Source organism: Parus major, chromosome 7, assembly GCF_001522545.3.
Source record: "Parus major isolate Abel chromosome 7, Parus_major1.1, whole genome shotgun sequence".
NCBI lineage: Eukaryota > Metazoa > Chordata > Aves > Passeriformes > Paridae > Parus > Parus major.
In genome coordinates this window covers 10,063,268-10,089,216 of record NC_031776.1, presented here as the reverse complement: position 1 = coordinate 10,089,216, position 25,949 = coordinate 10,063,268, and the positions used below count along the sequence as shown (strand labels likewise).

Here is a 25,949-nt window from a genome sequence, read left to right as displayed (position 1 = left end):
CTTCTCTACATAATAGCAGCAATACCTGCATTTCTGGGTGCTGCCCCTCTCTGTACCATCTTACTTCTCCCAAACCTCTGGGAAGCACCAGGTACCGGCTGCTCCTGCAGGTGACCGTGCGTGTCGCTGTAAAACTGAACGTGTCAGTAAAAGCACCTGTGCCGATGGCGAAAGAGCAGCAAACATCCTTGCGCTTGAGAAACGAGTTGTGAGACTTCCCGACCCCGTTCCAGCCTCGAGCACGAGGGGCTCCACCGAGGTCCCCGCAGGGCGCAAGCGGCGGAGCGCGGCTGGGCCGGGCGCGGGGCGCTGCCGCCGCCTCCCGGCGCTCCCGGCACAGCCGCTCCCGGCACAGCGCGGGGGAAACGGCCCGCAGGAAGGTGCGAGTGACAGCTGGAGCAGCAGGGAGGTTTCCTCAGCAGATGAGCACACGCAGGAAAAGAAATGAACGGGTGAAAAGGAGTGGACAAGCGGGTGTGCGCTGCAGTTAAAAATAATCCCCTACATCTTACGGGATGTCAACCGAAACGTGGGCCTTACAAGATGCTGTTCTTCATCTTCATCCCACACAATCCTTGAAAACTCCTGAGTGTTCAAGGGACTGATTGAAAATTTTCTGTTAAGAGAACTGCAAGTTTTAAACAAGTCATATTCATTACTTACAATCCAAATTCCTTTTTAGTATATATATGGAATCTAGGTATGTGTTTTCTCATTGCTTCAGCTTAAAAAAATGCACCGAACAAATGCTCCAATATTAAAGCTTTATTCGTTCCAGCACTTGGCAATACTGTATAAACCTCAAGTCAATAGTGTAAGTGAACTGCACATTTTTCTCACAGTACATTTAATCAAGCTCCCAAACGTTTTAATTTTAAAAGGTTTCTTAAAAAAAAAATTATATTCTCCTATTTCTTTCTTAATATAGTCAGGAAGAGTTCTTTGTATGGTCTGATGGGAATATCTATAAGAAAGCATTAGAAACTGCATCTCCAAGCACCTTTCTTTCCCAGCTCAGTTACCAAATGTATTTCCTTCATTGGTGCTCAACCAGCTGCGAAGTCTGAGAAGTGTGTAATGCATTTTCACCAAAAGTGTCATCTGTGTGGATTTAAAAGTTGTGTGTGTATAAAAACAATAAAATTCAGTGATAATTTGAGGCAACCTAGACAAAAGAAAGTAGACAAGAATTCAGCAGCTCATCAACGATCCCACTAACTGTTCCCAAGGCTCAGTCACGCTATCGGGAACAGAGGAAACAAATCTACGTGGCACGGATTGGTACCCACCCCAACTCTGCTTAGTCCCATCACCAGGCAGACAATCAGGCAACAGTTACATAGATTTTTTTTATGCACAGCACATTTTCCTTCCCCAGGAAACTCATCAGCAGAGGGGACTAAAGCTGCCCCTGCTCCTTTACCTCTCCAGGACCCAGGCTGCAGACAGGGAAAGCAAGAGAACCACTCCGTGGGGTGTGACACAAGCACAAATTGCCTCACTGGGAAACTGATGCAGCCGGGAGATTTCAAAATAATCACAAACATCCACTACTTTCTTGAGGCTGTATTTTCCCAAGGTCACCATGATCAGTGTTTTGCCTCTTAGATTGAAATTTCTTGAGAAAGTACATAACTTTCAAAGGGCCAAGTTAGCTGTTATTGTTACAGTAACATAGTGTCATTTTGTAAATAATGAGAAATTATTTTGGAATAATTTTTGTGTCAGTGAAAAGCAGCCAGAATGCATGGAATTTGGCTCCTCTGGAAAAGTAGCAAACATTTATTTTATGTTCCACTTTCTTGGGGGGGAGGGGGAAGCCCATTTTGAAAAGGTCAAAATTTACAGGAGGAAAAGGAAGGCTTAAATCCCTAAAATGCAGCAGGTTTAACTCTGTCCTTTTTAATCATCCAGGCTGTATAAGATTGATCTTGGCTGACACCAGATTAAGGAAAACTGAAACCAGATGGTGTAGCTGAATATTTCTATACTGATCTTTTAAAACAGCACTGACACACTTGAAGGGAGATAAAACACAATTATGTGAGGAAAGCACCAACAAAGTGCAACCTGTAAGTGAGAAGTTTCAAAGCACTGAGGTCTTTGGTGGCTGCATGGTAACAGTGATTGGCAAACACAACATACTCTGAAAATAAATTCCTTTCTCCATTAAATTATCTTGGGAGTTTTTCATTCCCATCTCTTCCCCTTTCAACCAGCAGGGGTCTCACAGACATTAAGGCACAGTAAGAACTCACAAAGACATGTTAGGTTGGGTTTCTCTTTCTAGGCAGAGTTAATGAAAAATCTTCTACTGCAAGGCATCATAAAGCTATTCCAGAGATATTTCTCTATCAATAGCAAGTTGGCCCTATTTAATGGAGGCTTGGAAAGTACACTGTCAAGTTAAATTTGTACCCACATTTAAAAAAAAAGAAAAAGGAAAAAAGAAAAAAGAAAAAAGTTTAGCAACCCATAAAACTAGTAGGAATGTTTACACAGTTTAAAAACATTCCAGTCAGGACTGTAGCTATTAAACAAATCAGCCTGTTCCAGAGTGTTTGAAGCCCAAGCACTGAAACACTATGTACTCAGTAGTATAATTTGCCTTTAAACACTTCTTTGAAAGGAGATGCTCTTTATTATTAACAGAAATTCCAGTAAAAATAGTTGGGGGCAAACTGAATACTGAGTGACTACTATAGACAGGGGGTTACAGGTTTGCAGGGCAAGATCCTAAGCAGAAGTGGTGCTGGTTGTCATGTCAGCTGAGGACTCAGATTACAATTTATAAGTTTGCAGCCATTCCTTTAAGGGCACTTTAGCCCTTTAGGATATGGATCTGGTAAAGAGCCACGGCTCCAGTGAAGTCAATAGCGAAAATTCTTCGGTGCAAATGAAGCAGCCCTACTTCTTTCATTTCAAAAACTGCCACTACTCCTACAGGAAGAGTTTATTAAATTGCTTGCATAGTACAGCCAAACTATGTTCTAATAGGTGATAAATTCCTCTCCTTTTTTGGCAAAATCCCTTTAGAGGAACTTAGCAACTCAGGACTGGCCTGAGTCCCTTTTCTGCATGACACTTCTAAGTATTCCTAGCTGTAGGGCACCAAATCCCTCAGCACTAGGCTAATGGTGAGGAATACTTTGAAAAGTGTCTCTCATGCTGTGTCTCTTTTCTTTCTAAAGAAGGAAGCAGGAAGGTTTGCATGGTCATCCTCAAAGTCAGCTCAGATAATTTTTAGGAGCTATTTTACAGGGAAAATGTGATACCAGTTCTTTTAATGGTACACTGTAAGAGAAGAATACACCTTAGCTTCTCTTAATGTTGTTATAAGATTTATTAAATAGGGCCTTTAAAAGCTTGATTATCCATGTTGCTACCTTAGTCAGCAATCAAGACTTAAGATACATCAGAAGATCATGAAAGAGAGCAAGAGGGTGTCATCTTTAGAGAGGCTTTCATCTATCATAAATATAACCAGCACAGCAGAAATTTTCTTTATCACCTTTCCCAACACAGTGCCAATCCAGAAGGAATGGGAAGAACTGTGCTGTGTTCATTTGTGTTACAAACTCAATCAATGCAGTTACCAGATTTAATGATTTTCTTTCTGGCTCTTCACAAGTAACTTCTTCAGAGGACAGGGCTCCCATCCAGTTGAAGCTCCTTGTCTTTCTGTCCCTGTATGTCCTATAAAACTGCCCCTCCTCTTCCAGTACACCACATATAGGGAGGACATCAGCAAGAATGTGAAGGTGCTCTGTAGTAACTTATAAGAGCCTGTGTATATAAAATAATAAGTATCATCTATTGGTCTGATTAATGCAGTCTTGTCATATTGATTTGTTTTGCTAAATGCCAATGTGGGGTGTGCAGAGGGCTAAAGTACTTCCTACTGATCCCCTGTGGGTACTTAAGAGTAGCTCCAGTGGACACAGCATTTGGAAAGTGGAACAGGAGACGTATGTGGAGACCACAGAGTGCACTGAGTTCTATAACCATGGCAGAGGCCACAAACACCATGAAATGACCACATAAAACATCCTTCTCATGGGAATTTCAGTTCAAATCTGCAACTGGAAAGTCTGCAGGTGGAACTCCATCCTGGCTGTCCATGAATTCTCCCAATAATTCCATTCCTTCCTTGTCAGAAATATCTTCGATGTCCTTTAAAAAAAAAGAAAATTGAGAAGAATGATATTTTCACCACTCCAGAGAGATAAACCATGACAGCAGCCCCAATGGCCATTGCAGGCCCAGTCACAAGTCTCAGAGCTCTGACTGGGCATACAAGCAAAAAGAACCAGCAGTCAAACTCAAGAGGACCAAAAAAGGAGCCTTTCCAAGTGACTCACTTTAAAGGATAAAAAAAGGAACTTGCATAGATAACTAAGCTCTTTGGAGCAGTAATGATCTCCTCTGTGTGCATCCCTGCTTTGGAAATGTGAGCCAGCATCACAGCATGTGGGCAGAGGACTCTGGACAGCTTTCTCATGACATATCCCTGGCAATCCATCCATGTCTCAGCAGTTTACTTGGTCATTATCCCACTGAAACAAGGCACAACAGGGAACATTGGACCATGTTTCAGATAACAAAATCCAGACTGTATGCAAACTGCTTTGTGACATAGAAATTCTAGGATCCAAGGCCACCAACAAAACGGGAAAGAGACTCCTTGTTTGGCAACCAGATCTTGCCTGGGTTTCGGTGTGGAGGACACAAATCAGATTAAACTTGTTCCTGTGCTCTTTAAGACAAGAGCTGTGGAACAGTGCTGGAAATACGCTCAATGTCCACATAAGAACCTTCATCATGGATATATTTAACACCAGATTAGCATTAGAGGGATTTTTTCCCTACATAAATTTTGCTCCTTAGTGGAGATACAGCCAAATAGGGTGAGTCCATAAATCTTTAGCATTCCATACAGATTGTCTCACATCTTCTGCACATCTAGTGGGCATAGCAATCTCTGCCTTTCTGGTAGACGTATGACCTGGGATCTCCAGTCATACAGCCCATAGCTTTGCAGGCATTAATAGAGGCAAAGCAGCTGTTACAATTCCAGGCTTGAATTCGGCTGGAGTCCCCACTTGAGCTTGCTCCATCTGCTGCAAAGATGCATTTGTTTCTGGGTAACTCAAGTACACACCCGTACATCTTGTGCAGTGTAAATGAAATCAAACAGGCCTGCACAAGAGCTCATATTGGCTGGGTCTCAACTACTCAATACTCAAATAATAACCAATTTAAAAAGCAGAGTTCTCATTTTAACATGCAACATAAATAAAATGTCAGCTAATGCTACTAAAATACTAAAATGTGATTTTCATAACTTCAAAAATCTCAAGCACCTAAAAGTCATAAAATTAATGTCTGAAAACATCGGTTCTCACAAACCCCACATTTTTAAAAGCTATAAAATCACATACTTTGTCAGAACAGTAATGGTATTTGCACACCATTTTACCGAAACTCAACACTACCTACTTTCTTTGATGTGAAACACCAGCAAACTTTCTCAAGAGGCAGCAATCAGCACTTTCTGAAAAATCATTGGTCAGAGGATATCGCATCCCTAAAAGTTGCTTGTTAAATCCACTGATCAGAACTGAAGTTGTCAGTGGTCTCATGTCTGGATGATATGCTTAAGCTGCATGAAGTTACACATCTTGCACTTGATCCCCTATGATTATTTTCTGTGAGGAATATAATAGGGACCACACTGTCACTTTAGCAGGTAAATTGTTTGGTTTGGAATTACTGATCTACCTCAATTTTGTTCCAATTCAAAGTTGTTCTGGAATTTGTTTCAGCCTTCCTATTTGACCCCCAAAAGAGCAAGATATTTTCTCTTTATACCTAGCTGCCAAGATCCAAATCTGTAGTTTCTGTGTTTCCCTGGTAACAGCTGGTGATGTCATAAATTTACTAAATGGTAGAGGGAGATGCTATGCTCTGTGCAGCCATGAAAGTCTGGAAGAGAACAGCACGCTGGCTGCCTGCCCTGCTGCCAGCAGCATTCACCTTCTCTGCCTCTCCAGCTCTGTATCTGGATCAATTCAGAGTTCTCCAGGAGCCCTGATTCCTCTTGGCAATGGGAGTGGAAGTCATAGAAATTATTTCTACTGTCTCAATCTTGTGTGCTTTGTGAGCTCAATCTGCTGAGAATTGTTTTCTAAGCAGAGTTTGTATCTGAAATGACACTCTGAGTTTTCATTTGTCACCAAGGCAGCTCAGAACTGGCAGTGACCTCTTCTGCCACAGTGCCCTGCTGTGAATGGCCACTACTGAGCTCATCTGAAGGGCCATCCTGTAGCAGAGGTTGGCAACTGGTTCCTGATCAGCCTGGGTCACTCAGGCCACTGCTATGTCAGGATGCAGTTGGGAAATGGAGAAACAAAGAGAGTAGGTAAAACATTCTGGTGTCTTACCTGGAGAATGACTTCCAGAAAATGTGCTTATTTCCAGCAGAATCCACAACATATACAAATGTACTACTTCACTGGAAGTTTCATGCTATTTCACAAAGGAGGCACCTGAAAGCACTATAGCATATGCATGACAGAAAAAAGGCTTTCCCAGTACTAGGAGGTAAAAGCAACAATCACAGAATGAGATGCATAAAAATTCTGTTCTTTGTATACTGCAGTCACTTACCTCCTAGTGTGTACAGGCAATGAAACTGGAATTCCAGTCCTGAGATATGGATTATGACTACATTGGAAAGAAACAGGACTGCATGTTATTCTTACAGATTAAACAAAGCACTGTGGATTCTTATTCAGGGCATTTCTCTTTGAGGAAGAGGCCAAAGGAAGATAAAGATAGGGTTGTTACAGAGCTATCAGTGTGATTTGAATCTGATTTATCTAATGCTTTCAAAGCAAGATCCTTCTTGATCCTTCTAGGCACAGTCCCTCGTCATGCTTCTTCTGGACACTTCCGAGAAGATAGGAGATAAGGGAATCCTGTACATAAAAAATCAGGAGGCAGCTAGTTGCCCAACAAAAGAGATTTTATATTTTTTAAGGTCTGTACTCCTTGTAAGCTAAAAACAAATCTACCAAGAGCAGATACAGAATTCCTGCAGCAGTTTCACCAGCACTCGACAATGATAATGTGTCTCTCTAGTTTCTGCCTGATTTGGAGTTCTGATGTATCTAGAATGAGGAAACACGTGTGCCCTGCATTGCAGAGCTCTATGGCCCAGGCACCAGAGCCTAACCCAGCTCAGGTGTCTGTACACAGCTGTGTGACCTCAAAGTTAATCTTGTCATCCAGGGCTTTACTATGGGAGTTCATTGTGTGAATAATTATCCCTGATGTTATTTCCAGAGTCAATGCACTGCCCATCTCCAGACAAAGCACAGATGTTTCACTGGTGATCCCAGCTCAGCCAGAGCACAAGAGTTACAGGAAAAAGAAAGAGGTGTAGATGAGCAGGAAAATAATGAGAGCTTTTCCTTCTCCATTTCATTGTTCAGATCCAGTTTTGACATCAGCAGAGTAGTGTCTCACAAACTCTTGTTACAGGGAACATCCCAGGAAAGATCAAAGAACGACATCTACTCAGAAATACTGTTCTTGTCTACTGAGTGTTCCTTAAAGTCTGGTCCAAAGGATTTTGGAAAGGCTCTCCATCCGACAGCTGGTGTCTCTTCTCGACCTCTTCCTTCTCTAAACTGACCAAATAAGGAGTTTGCTTGGGATTTCTTCAGCACAAAAAATTATTAAAGTAAAATTCCTTTGAGTGAGAAGATCCCCGTAATTTCTGGTTTTGTTTATATATCTTTAGCCTAGGGCTTAGTTCTTGCATGAACCATAAGGAAAACAAAACCCCACAAAACCCAAAGTCCCTAGACAAATAAGAGGAACTCAGAGCACAGTGATGAACTCTACAGCAGTCCCTAAAAAAGATACCTAGGAAGAATACTACTACTAGAAAAGCAATAATCTTCACTACTTGTGCATAGGGAGAGAAAAGAAAGCCTGAGGCTGAAATCGGTATCAAGCTTATTTTATTAATTTCTTTTATTAAATCACAAAATATTTGAAATAATTAAGAGGCCAAACTGGACAGCTGAGACCAATTATTCAAGAAAATAGGACTCTTGGAGAGGAAACCTCTCCTGAATATTAGCAAGAAACATGGGGAACTGCCCAGTTTCAGTCTCAATGGGGATATGGAAGTATTGTTGGTAATTGTAGTATTTTCAACAGAAATGGCTAATGGACACCTGCTAACAGAAATCAATTAAGTATTTAATGCCCCACCAAAATGTTTTGTTAGCTTCTATAATAAACATCAAAGTATACCTGCACCTTAGACCCCAAGGGCAAAATAAAAATATAATGATTTTATTATATCTATGAACAGATACACTGTATCTGCTAATCCATCATTAAGAGCAATAAAAGCATGAAGTGCATCATCACACTAGGCTTAGAACACGCTAACTATCATATTTTAACATCAAGTGTCCTTACAAAAGGTTAATGAAGTCAGGTTGTGCTTTTCAAAATAATTGTTAAATGTTTAAATTTTAAGGTTTAAACTGTTAATGTTTAACAGTGTGACACTAATGACATTGGAATGCAAGAACAAAGGGTCACATAACATTAAATAGCTGACTAAGACATGTTAGTTTTAGCATAGATGTGTGAGCAATGCATAAAATATACAAGCAAGTATTCATATTTTATGTTTTAAGGTGATACTGGCATGGCCCATGGTTTACAGGGAAGAAAAGCTGTTAGAAAAATAGATCTCTGTAACCAATTTACCCTTCTTGCTTCCATCAAGCACAGGAGATTTTAATGATAAGACAGTGAAGAGTGTTATCCTTGAGAAGAAAGTGCAGCATACTTGTATGGTTTTAGTATAAATTTAAAGCCTGTGGCAAAAGTTTGCCTTTGTGCAAACTGCTGGATTTCCAGTGATAACTGCAACTGATGTCTTACAGCTTTTTAGGACACAAGCCTGTCCAAAAATCCCAGATATTAAAGTGTACTGTCTTCACCTTTATGTAAAAGGTGACAGCTTGATGGGGCTGGCTGTATCTTCCTCATCAGCTTCAATATTTGCAGAATATTCAGAACACAGATGTGTTCTTCAATGGCCACAGAGTTTCCAATTGTATTTTTACCTTAGGGGCTCTTTATTTTTCAGCTGTTCCCAGTGAAAGAGATTTTAAAACTTCATTGGTACTCAAAAAAATGACACTGTTCCTCTGTCCCAAATAACAGTGAGAAGTGGATGGAGGTCCACTGAAAAATACCATCTTGGTGAATTTCTGAATTGGTCTCTTGAGGTTTCTGAAGCTGAGAGATGCTTCAGATATCCTCTAATCCAAGGGATAAGTGCCAGATGTACTTAAGTTTGATTTTTCTCATTTTTGCATTTTTCTTCACTAAGCAGAACTTAACTATTTGCTTTGCCAGCAGAAAATTAGTTTTTTTCATGCATAGAGCTTGGTATGAAGACTGATACCAGCATGACATATCCTGCCCTCCAGAAGCAGCTGTTCCACACAAAAAGATTCCATTAACAGAGCCAAATGCTGGGATATGAATGGAAATCCATTCCTGAAGAAGTAGTGCTTGAAGTGACACCATTCCCATTGGGAGCCTCATAGCATCACAAGATCTTTACTCAAAAGAGACTTTGTTATCACCCTCTTATGGTTCTGTCTCCATTTTCCCTCTCTCCATTCTTTCATCTCAATCACATATCACAACTCTTGATACTTTGAGATCATTTTGTCAGGCACACAATTACCCCATTGTCTATGGGCAGCATGTGCAAGCTCACCTTGGAGGGAACCCCAGGTCCTGCTGTTATGTAGATCAACAGCCAAGTTCACACAGGCAGGCAGGGTGAGGCTTTCCATCCTTCAGTGACCTACAAATGAATGGCCATTACTGTAACTCTCATTCATACTCTCTCTCTCACTTAAAATAGCATTAGCCAATGGCAACTCTAAGTACATTGTAATGTTTTGACATCAAAAGACTCACTACTACATTGCCAATCCACCCATGAGCTCACACAGCAACAGGGTAAGTTTATTATATAGTTACAAAAAGATGCTGACTAAGGACAGCACAATTCCCAAAGCAAACTTTTCTTTTTCATTGTGATCCCAGAAATGGTATCCACATCCAGCAGTTTTTAGAAGAATTGACAGCTGGATCTCTAAGTAAGCATATTTATCACTTCTGTCCAATACTGCATTTCAGCATGATCACATTGTCTAAACTCTGCTGAGATCTCAGATCTCAAATCCACCCCCCAAAATGAAACTGAGCCAATTACATCAAATACCACAACTGATTTCCTATATACCTGTGAGTGAAAGGCAGGCAATTGCAGGTACCTCTGCTCCAGGGCAGTAGGTGCACACTGCAGATGTGCAGGAGATTTGGAGTCACCAGCACCAGTGAAAAAATTCAGCTGCTCTCAGCACTGCATTACACAAGCTAACCTTGAAGAACATCTGATACTTATAAAGAAGAGATTAGCCATGGAAATTTTTATAACCAAAAATCAAAATAACAGTTAAAACTCAATAATTCCCATTTGTGTCTGAGAAAGTTAATTTTGTTAATTAGCAAATAGCAACTGAGTTACAATGGGAGCCTGTACTTTACCATGTGCTAATACATTATTTTTTATAAGGTCATGTTACATTTTCCGATATCATCAGTATTTACAGCCACAAAAACATTAATAAACTATGAGTTTGCCCTTATACGTAGATACACAGCTCTGTGTGTATGTATGACATACATACCAACATACATACATTTCTTTAAAACTTGTAAAGTTCCACTCTGAAGCCTCAAAAGTGAAGCCAAATTGCTTTTATTGCACAGAGTAGAAGATACTAGCAGCTCTCTGCTGTAGGGTCATTCATGCTCCAGAAGAGACACTTGACAAACACCAATAGGAAAATGCCAGTAAAGCAAAGCGGGACATTTTTCTGCTGGAGGAAAGAGTGACTTTCCTCACTAATTGTCAAGTGTGCAAGAAGGAATCAACTCTCAATTATTTCACTTTTAGGTGTTGGGATGCATTCTCCCTTGGATTGTTGCCTAGGATTCTTGTCCTCTCATACCTGCCACCACAAATTGGGATTTACTCCACTCAAGAAAAAACAGGGAAAGAAACTTAAGCCCTCCATTTGTTTTTCATAAAGAATATTTGCAGTCACTCCTTACCCTTTTATGATGACAAAGCAATCTTGGAATTTAACTTGATCAGCTCCTTTATGTTCTTCAAAGAGTGACATTTGGCACAATTACTGTAAGGAAGTTTAAAAAAGAACAGGAGCACCAATAACAACCACACTCTGAACTCACTTCTTTTGATTAGGAAAATGTCTTGTAGCTGTCAACAGCTAAGAATGTCTTGTAGCTTTAACACTTCTTTTAACTGGAGACCTCAAAAGGCCACATACATCACAAAATGAGTCTGACAAACACTTTTGGTAGCAAGGGGCTGAGCAGACTGCAGGCAGAACTACCACCAGTAATACCCTTGAGTGCAGCAAAATAACTCTCAGGAGCCCACAGCAATATCATGAATATGCCTGTACTGAATGAGATGCTGTCAAGATCCTAAGGCTGTTTTGAAGCAGACAAGAAATGTTATTAAGTCCTGTTTTCAGTTTTACCCTAAATATTATTAACATGACTTTTCCCACAATGGTCAAATGATATTGGGATAAAGCTCTAACACTGGCTAAATTATATAAATAGAATATATAATATGAATTGTTGACCCTTGCAGAACAACTTGCTTCATTTCTAGGTTGCTGGAACTACTGTATGGAAGAGTTTGTTTAAAATAAGTAACGAACCTCTGAGCAACAATGCATTCATGTAACTGGGGGAAAAAAAACAAAGTAGGAAAGCAAAAATTGCAAAGTGATAGGTTTGATCAGGTTGCCAGCAATACCCCTTCCCAAGATTTCTTACCAGAGACATGTCTATTTTTAACAGCAGCCAGTGTCTGACAGGGGCAGATTTCATCCTCACCTTTCACATACAATAAGGATGAGATGAAGAAAAAGAAAATATAAAGAATAATAATAATTAGAATAAATAAATAAATAAATGAAAATAGCAGCTGATACATTTAGTGTTCTTTTTACCATGGGAAAGCTTGTCTTAGTAGGGTTTGACTGAATTGTCCAGGAAATGCTGCATGAGGGGAGGTTTTCAGTCAGTTCTGTTAAGGAACTCAAGATTCCCAGGAGTGTGATGATAAGCTGAAATGATGGGTTATGATAGGAGGCATTGCATATACAGACAGGAAGAACAAACCAGCTTCAGCTAAAACACATAAAAACATCCAGCTTCATCCAAAACACATAAGCCTGAAAGTGCACTTAGAAACTATTAGCCTGGAAACATGCCTGCTTCAGCAGGAATGACTTGTCAGGAGAAAATAGCCACTTTAGGACTTCTTAATCAGTATTTCACAACTGCTGTACTGTAGGCATTCCTCCTGGCAGTATTACTCACTTGGCTGCCCCAACACCTGATTATAATGGTTGTTTCTTGGCTATATTACTTATTACTTCTGTAAGGCAGCTGCCTTCCAGCTGTATGACATATGGAGCCCACAGGCATATACTTTTAGCATATGCTGCATCTTGTCCTTTACACTGTTCTTTATTAAGCCAAGACAAAATGAGGAGGCTGGGACAGCTCTGTCCTCTTAGCAGTCAGTAGGTCCAGGAGCAAGAACTGGAAAGTTCCCAGTGTTGCAAACCTGGCCTGAAGGGTTAGGAACAGTAAGGATTAAACACTACCATGTGTCTAACCAGACCTTCATGCTGAGTGTTCTTTCCTTGTAAAATACCTTTTCCTTGTAAAATACCTTTTTTATTTTTTTTAACCTACCTTCTCCTTTCGAATAAAAAGAGTACTCTGGTAAAACTCATTCTGAATAAATTCTCAAAGACATTTCAAATTAGATCACATCACCATTGAGCCTATGAGACTTACCAGAAAGTGAAGTACAGATGTAAGATTTACGTGAGTTATTTCTGATTTATTCCCATTTAAGTGACAATTAAATAAAAACAGCATTTTCACTACAGTCCAAGATCAAAGACTGTGCCTTACCTGGCTGGCTAAAGAACTTGTATCATTCCCTTGGTCATTCATAGTCAGTTTTGAATTTGCAGTTCATCCAGGAGACTTGTATTCTGCTGGATACTGGAAATAGGTGTTTGGTTTTGGAAAAACTCTTTGCTACTCCTCCAGTAGTGAATTGTGTAGAAAGCTTCTAATGCCACCAATCTTAGCTTGAGGTTAAGCAGTGATACAGATGTCTGTCTAGTTCATAGAAATGAGAAGTGGAGGCAGGTAGATAGTCACCCTTAGCTCCTCTCACTTACGTATGCACCATATATATATATGTACCTACACAACAGAACCTGATGCATTCAAAACACAGATGGCACAGTGAGACATAATCCTGTACTGAAACATTTAAAATAAACCATCCTTCTCTGAAAGAGCAGTTGTGAAACATTACTTTGTGCTGGGCATTAAATGGGACCTGGGCAACCTGACTTTCATGCTACAAAATGTGTTTCCAAACAGTTTGGGTTTATGGATTAGGTGGGTTTCCACTCATATCTACACATAGTCTGCACAGGGAAGGAAGCAATATCTAGAAGGGGAAATTGCTCTCCTATCTCTTCAACTGTCTTCCCCACAAAGGTGTACACTTTGATTCTCCATTTCATGATAACTTATTCCTGACAGTGTACACAGGCTCAGCATTATTGAGGCGAATCAGTCTTGGTAAAAGGGAAGAAAAAAAGAGGCTTTAAATAACAAATTTTTTTAGCAACTTCAGAAGTTCTGGGAACAAAAAGATCCAGCCTGGCAATACAATTGTAAAACTAGAATGAAAGTCTGCTCTCATCAGGAGCTCAGAATCTCCTCTTGAAAGGCTAAAGTCCTCTAAGTGCTGGTGACAAGCAGCTCTTTTACTTTTCCCAATGTCTTTTGGCAGTCTTTACTTCCTATTTGAACCTGGGAATAATGCCAGGCTGTTTCTGAAATATTCAGACCTGTGGACCATTTATCAAACCTCTAAACCAGAGTACAGCAGAGCGCAGAGAACAGGATAAATTTAGCCCATGCTGAGTCTCACAGCTGGATTCCTCTGTGATATCCACTGCATTTCATTTAAATCTAACTCAGGAACATCTATATTCCACCATGACAGAGGCTGCTTCCCAGAGACACACTGCCTCTGTAAAGGGGAGTCCTGTGCTCCTGGTGAAAAATCATAAAGCAGGAACCATAGATGGCCTTTCCATACACTTTAGCCCTTTCTGTCCTTTCTGGATTAATATTTCTTAGCTGAGGTGGTGGAAGGGGTCTGTCTGTGGTGGTATTTGGAAGGTTGGACACTGTGAATGACAGAGGCAGTGGGTGTTCCCAGGGGGACTGTGGCCAAGGACCAGGGAAGCCTGCGAGCAGCTCCAGCAACTCCCTGGGCATAGGGATAGGACAAGTCCAGGCCAGGATGTACCCCCAGGGGTGGGGGTCAGGTTCAGGCTTGGTGCAGGAAACCAGGATCAGCCACAGTCCCAGAATGGCTGGGCAGGGCCCTGGGGATGGAACTGGGCTTTGCAGAGCCATGGCTGCACAAAGCTGGGATCAGCTTCCTATGGCAGCACTGGTGCAGGGACTCAGGTGGGTTCTGGCCCATGGCAGGGCTGAGGAGAGGCCCCAGGGGAGAGCCTGTGTTCGTGCCCCATGGCCCATGGTGGAAGTCACACCATGTGGTCTTGGGGCTGTCACAGAGCAGCTGCCTCACACAAGGCTGTAACCATGTCTGAAAGTTTTAAAACACGAGGAGGAAACAACCGTATGTAAGTCTTCAGCAGGAAATGAAGAGGCACTAGGGCTTGGATTTTTTGCATTTGGCAGGCAGAGGGCATACTCAGCCTAGACCTAAATATAGCCTTCTGTCTGCTTAGAGGCTATTTATTCTTTCTGTCTCCTGACACCAGTACACACAATATTAATCTAACATACAGCAGATGCAGCACTCATACAAAATCATACAACCTGTTTTGGAGAAATCAGTGTGCTGGGAGTGCAGGACTGGTCAGCAAGAAGTCACAGTTCTCCCCCTGAAACCTGGAACTGGTACTGGGTATTGGGAAATAAGATATTCAGAACCAGTTGAGGCAACTGGGATGACTGATCAAGAGTTTTCCACCTGACTGATTTTTCCAATAAAAAGTCACAGACTCTGCTCCTCTCCAAAATTACTTTTTTTTCCTGTCAGAAAGTCAGTACCACAGCTCCCTGCCCAGCTTCCTCTAAAGCTTTTGCAGTTTTATTCCGGCCTCCAGGAAAATGGTGGTTTTTTGATCTTTGCATGTAAAATAACAGCATAGAAAAATTAGCAACAATTAATGTGTCAATGCAAAAGCATTATTTTTCACACTGAGAGACTCTGCTGTCAGTGATTAAATTAGCAGCCTTAATCTTAGCTCACATATTCATTAAAAGAATTTTATTATGTATTAAATAGTACAGGACATATATCCTCAATTAAATAACTGTTCATCTGGTGGAAATCTGACAGATCCTTAATTGTTAGAACTGAATTTCACACAAAGACTGTCCATTTGCTGGCAAACCCTGTTACTGAATACAGTGAGCCAATTTAAATTTATACTGTATGTGGCACTCAGATAAATATTTACTAAGATGACTTTTTTCTTTGCAATATTGTTTGTCTATAAGCAGACATACATTGAGCCCCCAGAGGTGGATGCCCCAGGGAGTGGGATCCTTAACATCCCCAAATAACTTGGTCCTGGGAGTCTCTGTGGGTCCTCATTACCCAAGATGTCAGGGTCCTCAGCCTTCCCAGATCCCAGGGTCCTTGCCTTTGGGATGCAGTGGTGGTGCTGGAGATGCTGCCCCAGCTGTGGCTGCAGGATGAACCCAGCCCCAACGTCACCTGGCTGTCACTTTGGCTGCACAGGTCACAGAGACACAGAGAGATGGCGGGGTTGGGGCACCAGGTGATGCTGCAGCAATGGCTCGAGCGTATCATGAAGGACTTGGGAGATGGGGAGAAAGAAGAACACAGGGACACATGGTGTCTATAGGACCCCTACGTGATTTTTTCTTCCCGAAGCACCACAATCCTGGAAGATTCCAGGATAGGTAGATGAGTGCAAGGCCAGGTGATTCAAGTGTCTGTCTAATATGCATGGTAACAAAAGGAAAGAAGGAAGATCAGCACAAGCATAGTTTTAGGACAGTATGCCAGGAACTGTTTCTCCAACAGAAACATGTCTCTTGTCGTGATTTGTGCCAAAGTAGGCACAATTCTGAATTAAAACAGAAATCTTCCAGGCTCGTCTGAAACCAGTGCCCTGAGCTGACCTAGCAGACAACACCCTCCAGAGCAAGGAGTCATCAATGGCACATGGGGCATTTTCATTCTACATCAACTTTAAACATAGTTACAGAAGAGCACTAAGCACCAAAAGTGCTACTGTCTGGTGTTACTGGGGAAAATGCAGTAATGTGTACACCTCTGATGGTATAGCCAGCTGCATAAATCCCAGATCAAGTCTGCAGGCACTTCTCCCAGAGCCCAAACTACCTATGTTGTCCCTCAAGTAGCTGCTTTTTGCCTGCCAAAAATTAAATCAATGGGTATTTTTAGTACAAATCTATTCCTACATCAACGCTTGAATCTGGAGATGGCTTGACTCTGGAAAGCACCCATGCACTTTTCTTATTCCACCCAATAGTTTTAAGATGGTTCCTTTCCAGGAAAAATGTTGTGTTACCTTGAACAGAACTGTAAACATGGAGAGGAAATTCAGATGTGCTGTTTCTTTTTACATGACTGCTCTCTGCTCCAATAGCAGCACACAGTGGGTGTGTTTCAAGGACTGGGGTCTGCTCCCAACACATCACTGATACGGGAGTAGCTTTGCGTGTTGCTGCTGAGCAGCAGGTGCACTGACCCCTGATTCTTGAGCAGCATTCACAGCTGGTTGGGACTCATTAATCACATTCCTTCTTTGCTATTTGTCCAGGTTCCTTCTGTCCATTTAGTAGACGAGTTTGGACTTCACATTGCTGAGTTTGGGTCTACTTGGCTGCAGCTCCTGAAGAGACTGCGGTCTAAGTGCACTGACTGCACCATGGCATGTGCCTTATCAACCTCTTCCCCTTCCATTTAAGATCTCAAAACATATCCATGGCAACTGTACCTTTCGCTTGCAAGAAAATAGAGACATTAAGAAATGCCTAGGCTCTCCTTCCAGTGTTTGCCATCAAAACATAGGACGCAAATTCAATGTCTCTCAGTTCCCTGGGAACCATGACCTTGGTCTCCATGGCCTTCTACAGGGACTCTGGGCCACTAGAGCACTATAGCTACCCTAAATACACAGCAGCAATCAAGCACAGCACTTGGCTTGAAGAGATCCATTTCCTGCTTAAAGAATTCTACAGAGATGTAGAAAAGGTGGAACAGTAGGAGGAAGAGAGTGTAGGAAAAGAATTAGCTCATTATAAAGGAGCATGGTATGAAATAGCAAGCAGCTTGCATTTCATATGGGCAGAAAGGTGAGGTCTAGGAGAAAAAATCCCCATGTGTTGGAACAGACTGTTCCAAGCAAAGCACAAAGCTAAATGTGGCACACAGACACGTTATTCACCCACAAGCTCTAAACCTACAGAGCAAGCATACGCCTGTCAACATTTTGACTTACAAAAGAATTAGCATCACATTACAGCAAAACCAAAAGAAGGCTTAAAAAGAAGACCCTAAAATGGAAAAGAGAAATTAAGGTATCGAAAGGGCTCGTTATACTCTGCTGAGCATGGCTGATGAGGTACAAAGAACAAAGAGGTGAGAGAGGCTGTATTTCTAAGAGTCTGCCACTCCCCAATATTTGTGTACATCTACAAGCCACATCGATCCTTTGGAGGGACAACAGTGACATTGGAATGATGCACACCAGGCAAGAGAGACTCTGCTCTCTGCTGTTTGACTAGTCATCAAAATATCTGCTGTGCCTTTTTCTTTCTTTTTGCTATTCTCTTTTTTTTGTTGTTTTTTAAACTGTTGCTCAATCAATGATTCATTTGTAAATGAAGGTCATGTTTCTTTCTTCCCAGGGATACTACATATAAACAAAGAAAAGGGTGTTTCAACACATCCTACTGTGATGTGATACAATGATACTGTGATACAATGTGTGTCTTGTTCTGTAAGGTTGCAGCAATTCTATCCAAGGCTGGGGTTTTAGAGAAGTTATGTTTCTTATTAAACCAGCTAATATTATGGAGAAGAAACAAAGTTTTCTCAGCCTTCTTGTGTATTCTGTTTTCTTTCTCCCAATACCATGCAATTTTGTCTTTACTTTTAATTACATCTCTCTACAAAGCTAGGTAGATCATGCTAGTTGTAGCATGTCATGCAGTAGTCATACTGCTCAATCACAGCAAATTCTGCATGAAAAGACACCAGGCATTAAAGTTAAATAGAAGTTTTCTGAAAATATTTTATCCCTTTGTGCAGATTTTGGATCAAGCCATAAGAGTTCAGCATAGATCCTGTAAATTCAGCTGAGAAAAAGGACTCACCAAGAAAAATATAATCCTTAGGTGCCTGAGTTCAGGTAGGAGACAGAAAAAGTACCAACAACATCCCACACATACAAAATGGTGTCTTTCTTTTTGTCCTCACAAATTTGGAATATTTAGCTTTGTATCTAAATGATGAAATCATCACTCTTGTTGGATCTTAGCCTCACACTTGGGTCTGATAAGATTGAACATGTATCACAGCTCAGCTTTACCTCCAACCAAGTGATTCTCTATTGTCATTTCAGTAACAGCCAGGCAATAGCTGCACAAAAATTGTGACATGCACAGGAGCCAAGTATTCCTGCTGAGATGGGAGGGAAATGCAGAGGGTGACCCCTTAGTATTAACCTTCAGACCATGATTAAGGACTTTGAAATGTGATTTTACTTGTAATTCTCATCACAGAAACATGAAACAGCAGGTAAAGGAGGCCCCAAATGAGGCTGCTCTTCCAAGTGCTACATCACTTTTGGAAGATTAAAAATCAAACTGCTGTTTAAGAAAAATGTATTATGGAGCAAGTCAGAAAAGCACCTGGGATCATTTCTTCTCTAAAATTAGGTGTCTAGTGTGTATTAGACTGGCAAAATAGGTTGTTTGAAAACAGCTGATGGAAGAACCAAGGGCCAGGAGTAGGAGAACAAACACAAAGCAGGATGCACAAGGCCTCCTAGCAATAGACTGCAAGAGCATGCCAAGAGGAGGGAAGGAAGGAAGGAAGGAAGGAAGGAAGGTAGGAGTTCTTGAAAGGTAGTAGAGGTTCTGAAGAGTTTTTCCACACCACCATAATGACACAGCCTGTTTGTAATGAGCATTCCCAGCTGCACTGTTGCTATAGCTAAGCCTTTGTCACTGGCCCTGGTTTTCATTTCCAAGCAGCAGAAGGACTTAGAACACCTCTGGGAAACTCAGCTATCCCAATCCTAAAGGGAAAAGCAAGCAACATTATCTTTTCTGTCTTCCCACATTGTCTGATATCTCTTTACATATCTCTGAAAACACTGACATTTAACAAAGGTGGGCATATTCTCATTTTCACAGGGACCAGTAAAACTCTGCAATCAGTGCATAATAGCATATCACCACAGAGGGACACCAGGGGCATTTGCAGTGGATCCTTCTGTTCCAAAGACAGTTAAGACTGCCAGAGAAGAGTGCCTTTTTGCAGTGATGAGGCTCTGAAGAGGCTGGGGCCTTGACAATTTTCAGACCAGAAATGGGAGGCAAAGAGCAAGAAATGCCAATGATCCTCCACAGTTTATAGATCTTCTGCTCCTATTGAGTGCTGAGAGATTATTTTGCCCTTCACACATCCTGGTCTAGCCTTGTCAGAGCCCAATGGAAACTTGTTAAAGGGTCTCTGTTTATCTTGGAATTCTTTCTAGTCTGGCCTTTTGCTAAGTACATTACACCCCTCTTGTGTGTGCCCCAGCATTGTGAAAGCACTACATTGCTGATTTATAGATGGCTTTTATTAGGCTTGAGGAACAGAGGGGGATCTGAGCAATGAAAATGCACCTCTGTTACATCAAGTTCTGAGAAAGCCAAAACATAGCACACACGTGAATAATATAAAGTAGTCTATAGTCTTCCTCCTGTTTTTCAGACACAACAGAATAACTCTTTAAAAACCTAATGAAACCAAGCAGGTTTCAGAAAGGAGCTATAGCCCATCTGTATTTACATCAGGAATGGGGGACAGGTGAGTAGCGTGAACCTCTTTAAGTAGCTCCAAATATCTACAGAAGCACACAAACACACAGTGCCTGTGCAAAGGCTCCAGCACTGGTGGGAAAACACTGCAGAACTGCAAGGAGTGCCAGAAAGTGCATGGCTCCATTTCAAATCAAACAAGGACAATATTTGTTGTTCTTAGCTCATTTCTTAGCACTCAGGAAATCAAATGCCACGCTATTCTTCCCTTTCATACTGGGCATTTAGGAGGCTAGCTCTCATTGGACTGCTATCTGTTAGGAAAGTTTAAGAGGGTTTCTTTTCTTAACAAATCTATTCCAAGAAATAACTTCAATGGTTTAGAATGAGTTGCTGTAAAAGCTTATCTACTTGATAAATATTTGTGAAGTTTGATAGACCCTGGAGAACTGACAAGCCTTTACACTGGGTTTCAGTGGGAATGTGCTCTGATCCAACACACACTGCCAGATTTCACACCAGACAGCTAAGACTTGATAGAGAAAAACAAAAGTAAAAGAAAAAACTCTCTAATGAAAATAAGCAGCTGTTTGTAACATACAGATGAACTCTGGATTTACCCCTAATCTGCCATCGCTCCTTTAAACTCTTAAATCACAACTAAAATTACTGTGTCATCCCTGTAACCCTTCCATATGTCATGCAGGTTCATTGCCTCTGTGCTGTTTATTTAAGCCTACTTTGGCATGTCTTTTCCCATGATACCATTTTTATTGAGTGAGCCCAGCATAGCAGGAGTTTTGATTTCCTTGTGCCAGTTACATAACTCCTCTCCCCTTACCAGGAATTTGGGACACAGGCACACACTGCCCCAGATCAGCTTCATGAAGGAGTAACTTGATTCCCTAGAGAAAAATTAAAAAACCCCCAGTGTTATTGAATATAAAACATGCAGATAGTTCTGTTCCTCTGAGGATGCTTGACTAGTATCATTAAGGCCCCTTTACTTCACAACGTATCATTAAAATAGACTGGAGGTGAGCAAGTTTCTTTCCTACCCACTGCCTTTTACCACCTCTGTTGAATTGTGGTTAGACTTTCCTCATGAAACTTTATTTCTGCTAGAGAATTTGCACAGAAGTTTGAGATAGCGCTAAGAACAGATGCTGCCTCTGAAGAATCAGCCTCATATTCAAATCCCAGTGGCCTTAAGACTGAGACTACCCAGCCCTGAGCAGCAAGGCACGTGCAACATGCCCTTTTCAACTGCAGCCTCCCAGGCCACACCTCTGCCCAGCCACCCACCTGGCTGAGAACAAATACTCTCGGGCCTCCAGAGAGGTCCAGACCTCAGGACAAGTGAGGAAGTCTGCCTGAGAGAGCAGGCTTAGACATTGCAGTGACCAACAGACGACATTGCAAAGCCTAGTGTCAGACATCAAGATTTTATGGATCACTATAATTAAAATAGGTTAATTTCCAGGTACCTCACTGCAATACGCCATTAGAAACTAATAATCCAAACATCTCGGCCCTTGTGTTTAAGTCATACCTCAAGGTGACCAACACCTTGCTTTGGATCTCTTCTGGGCAAAAAGTATTGAGCAGAGCTCCTGAAACAGCACCAGAATCTACTTATGTGGTGGACATCCAGCTGCTGAGTGCACTGCATGCTCAGAAAGAGCTCGTTTCTGACTCAGTGGTCTCAAAATAAGGAAAGGTGTAAGTAATCAGGTCCAAGAAATGACTTTGATCCAACATCTTATTCAGTATGTTTGTTGCAGGAAGCAAGTTATTGTTACAATCAGCATTTGATTACACTGTCTTTTGGGACACAAAACATTGTGCATTAAGGGTCCATTTAACATGAATGCTGAGCCTTGGACACCTGGTCATACAAACCTTTTTATGGGTCCTTACATGAAACAGAAGTATCACAATTTTTGTGCCCAAGGCAGCCCAGCTCATACTCCTTGGAGTATGACCCAATCTTTTTATTAAAGATGGCTCATTGAGACTCCCTTTGAAGACACTGAAACACAGGCTTTTGCCACATAGCTTCAATAAAATGGCCTGTGAGATCTGGGAGCAAGTTCAGGGCAAGGGAAGCATCCAAGCTCTTTTTGGGTTTGTCTGCAAAATGTGATGATCTGCTTTCTGGCAGGCAAGCCGAAAGGATTCAGTCATTGCCCAGTAAAGCTTTCAAGCAGAAATAGCCAGGAAATCTGTGCAAGAAGGAACAAACAAACACAAAAAATTCCGGGATTCTCCTACCCTAAAGCAAGGCTGACTTTATGCTCAAACCACAACTCTTTATTTTTGGCAAACAGTATCTTGGCAAAGAAGAAGAAGAAGTGGACATTTATAAGCACCTTTGGCTTCGTTTAGATGACTTCCACTGAAGTCACCACCTTCTTTCCTTTGTATGTTTGGTTACAATCATGTGTTAATATGGGACACATTCATCTCCTTTGCTTTCTGATCTGTCTCTGGAAGAAGCAGATGCTGGTGCATGGCAATGCAGCCAGGATAACAGTACCACAGGGCTGTGCTGGGCCCTGTTCATAAACACCACACAGTGGGGACAGTGACACCCACAGGCATGATAGCCTACAAAGGAAAGGTCATGATGAGTTTCCCAAAACAAGCCCTCAACAAGCTGATGCTCAGGCTACCCCAGAGACTTCCTAATGCTCATGGGAAGCCAGGTGAGCAGGCAGCCCCTTTGGTATGAGAAGTGAAAAATTTAGTGTCTGCTCCTGACACAGATATACATAGACAGACCTTCATGTGCTCAGACTAGATTTCCCCTTAGGACTGGGGTGTACTGGAGCTGCTGGCCACCTCTGTCTCCTGCTGCTGCCCTTCAGCTTTTTTCAGAATACTATGGGAGAAGAAATGCAGATGTATTTCTGGAAATTACACAGTGATCAGGACATCTGGAACATCTTTCTCAGCCTCTGGCTTCAGCCACTTCAGTTTTATTTCAGCTCCAGCAACATCCTTCAGCAGTGCTGTTACAACATTAAACCTGTCACTCCCACCATGGCGCTGCTGCAGCCACCTGGGCAACCAGACAGGCTCTGGAGTCAATGGCTGCTTCCCTGGGAGAACAGGTCAGCCACACCGGAGGGGACGTGCACATGTGCAGCTGCTGGGACCATAAACACAGGGTTTGAGGTTCTGGGGAAAACATCCACATCTGGCTCATCTCAAAACTGTTATCTGTTGGATCTATTTTCTCTAGTCAGCAGGGGGAGAAAGTAGTGACTTGGTTTTTTTACTATTTCATAGTTAAAATCCTGTGGCTCAGAAGTGCTGCTGGGACTGCTTTGAGCCCCAAAACACTCATCCATCAGCCACAGGACAAGCAGCAATCTTCAAAAGCAATAACAGCCTGAAAATCCTGAGGCAGTGACAGTTGTCACGTAGCTGAATAGCCTTGACCCACAATCCAATGTCCTAGAGAGTAATGACAGAAGCCATTTTTATATGAACTACTGTTGTACTTTCCACATCCCACATTTCAATTTTTATAGGTATCCTAGAGGTAAAGCAAGAATTCTCCAGAAAATATCAAGGTGCTGTGGTGGCAGGACCTCAAACATACAGTACTGTCACTGCCAGGAAGAACTTGCAACAGCCCAGCCTCACTAGAAAAGTACCATTCAGACTTTTTAAAGAAGAGGACAAGGACTAGGCACATCCCCAAAACAAGGTGAGATATCTCAAACTCAGCTTTAGGCTTCAGAGGGCCAAGTCAGAGTGCTCTCTACAGGCAATGCTTCCTCTTTTGAAGGACAGAGTCAGATTTTACAAAGTTGCAGCAAAATTTTCTTAGGGTTCTGACTGATTGGTAAAATTGCCCTGCTAGGGGCTGCTCAGCAGGAAAGCAAACATCGCAAGTGGGCTGTTTTCCATCCCTTCAGATCTTTTAACATTTTAGTAGCGATGTCAGTAGGGAACAGGAAATCTCAGAAGTACTGAAAATAAAAACCCTACAATTCCTTCACTGCAACACACAACTCTGAGTCATCAGCAGAGTTTGCCCTCAGCTCAGAGTTTTCCCATTCAAATAAGCCCATTGAAACCAGCTGTGATCAGAAGGTCTTTGTCCTGCATCTAATTTACCCTGTCAAAGTGTCTCTTCCATTTGAGTCTCTGCAGGGAAGACAGTCATCTCTCTGTGATTCCACCTCTAGTCAAATCTCCTGTGCCCTACTGAAGGTGACAAAGAGAATATTTTCTGTAACATCCAACAATTAACTGTTGCTGCACATTAGGGGTATCACTCAGTTCATAATCTCCCTCCTTTATTCCAATGTAGGTGGAAGCAGGACAGGATTTGTCCTGCAGTGCTTGAGAAACTGTTCAAATACACTCCTCCTTCTGAGCTTTTCAAAGTTCTCTGCTGTTCTGTTCATTTTTGCCATATAAAAACACATTTCCTCTAAATGTCTGCAAACACAGGAGGAAAATACAGGCTCTTCCATACATCTATCTGCACCTGATCAAATCTAGATTCAGTTTGGAGTGGCCATGTTGCTTTTTGTACTGCACTACAAAAGAACAAAGCTTCTCTTCTGTCAGAAAATCATCCAGAGGAAGTGTAAGGCAAAATTAATATCTTGCATACTGCATTCCCAGCAGCCAAGCTTTTGAACAGAAAAAAGTTTAAGGTTTCAGTATAGTTTGATGCTCAAATTACTTCAACAATTTGTCAGAATTACTTAGGATAAGCTTCTTGAAGGCATATTGATAATTTTGAACCCAGAACAGCACGCACAAATCTGCCAAGTAGAAGTTATCCTTTCAGATAATCATATTCATGAGGTCAGCAGAGGACACTAACTCTCAGCACTTTGTTTCCACATGATCTCTTCTCCCTGGGGTGTGAGATTAGACTGGGAGAAAAACCAGTTACCTCTCATCTTTCAGCCAGTCATCAGCACTGAATCTCTCAGTGCTGCTGTGAGTCAGCTACAGATTGCAGCAACCTGAAGTCATAGCCAGGGCACTGCAAGAGGGAAATGAAAGGACTGACCCTGATCAAGTCCCTGTTCCTTCTTTGCCTCTCTCCTGCATACCCACCCAACAGGGGTTCATGACACTCCACTAATGTTCACAGACACTGGCACTCTGCTCTGGCCACTGCACACAAGATCAGGGCCCCTGGCAGCTTGAAGGTAGAAAGTGGACTGAGTTTTTTTTCCCATGGAAGATGGACACAGTTTGTGTCCAGTCCCATGTGGCCAACAGCTGCACGAGATTTCAAGGCCCAGGACTGGGAAGAGCCAGTAGAACTCTGGGTCCAGTCCTGCCATGACACTACTTGGAGACTCAGTGTCCTTCACTACACTGCAGCAATCAGTGCAACTTCTTGGGATCCTGAAGTACTATATAGTGGCTCAGGCATCCATCTGGGACAGGGGTACTCAGCTCATCATTCTGCAGCACAGCCCGCTCATTTGGCTGGGGGCAGGGCAGGCTGGCATGTTTGGAATGATGCAACTGGCTATGCTAGAGGGGCAGAAGAGAAAAGCAGAGGTAAGAGTGTTGTCTCTATGGCAACTGCCAGGGAGCAGCACCTTACTCACAGTGGAGAAGGGAAAAAAGGG

General features: G+C 41.9%; 1 long non-coding RNA gene across 4 annotated transcripts; it reads right to left on the bottom strand.

Annotated features, from left to right (window-relative positions):
* Positions 1-750: 750 nt before the first annotated feature.
* On the bottom strand, positions 751-25,749 carry LOC117244719. Of its 4 annotated transcripts, none has more exons than XR_004498296.1 (3): positions 9,824-25,749; positions 6,670-6,726; positions 751-6,557 (listed from the first exon to the last, which is right to left on the bottom strand). It is a non-coding gene; the product is annotated as an uncharacterized LOC117244719 (long non-coding RNA). The 4 variants fall into 4 exon arrangements; XR_004498297.1 differs by having other exon boundaries at positions 751-6,726; positions 9,824-9,913; positions 10,358-25,737; XR_004498295.1 differs by having other exon boundaries at positions 751-4,173; positions 6,444-6,726; positions 9,824-25,736.
* Between the last annotated feature and the right edge of the window lie 200 nt (positions 25,750-25,949).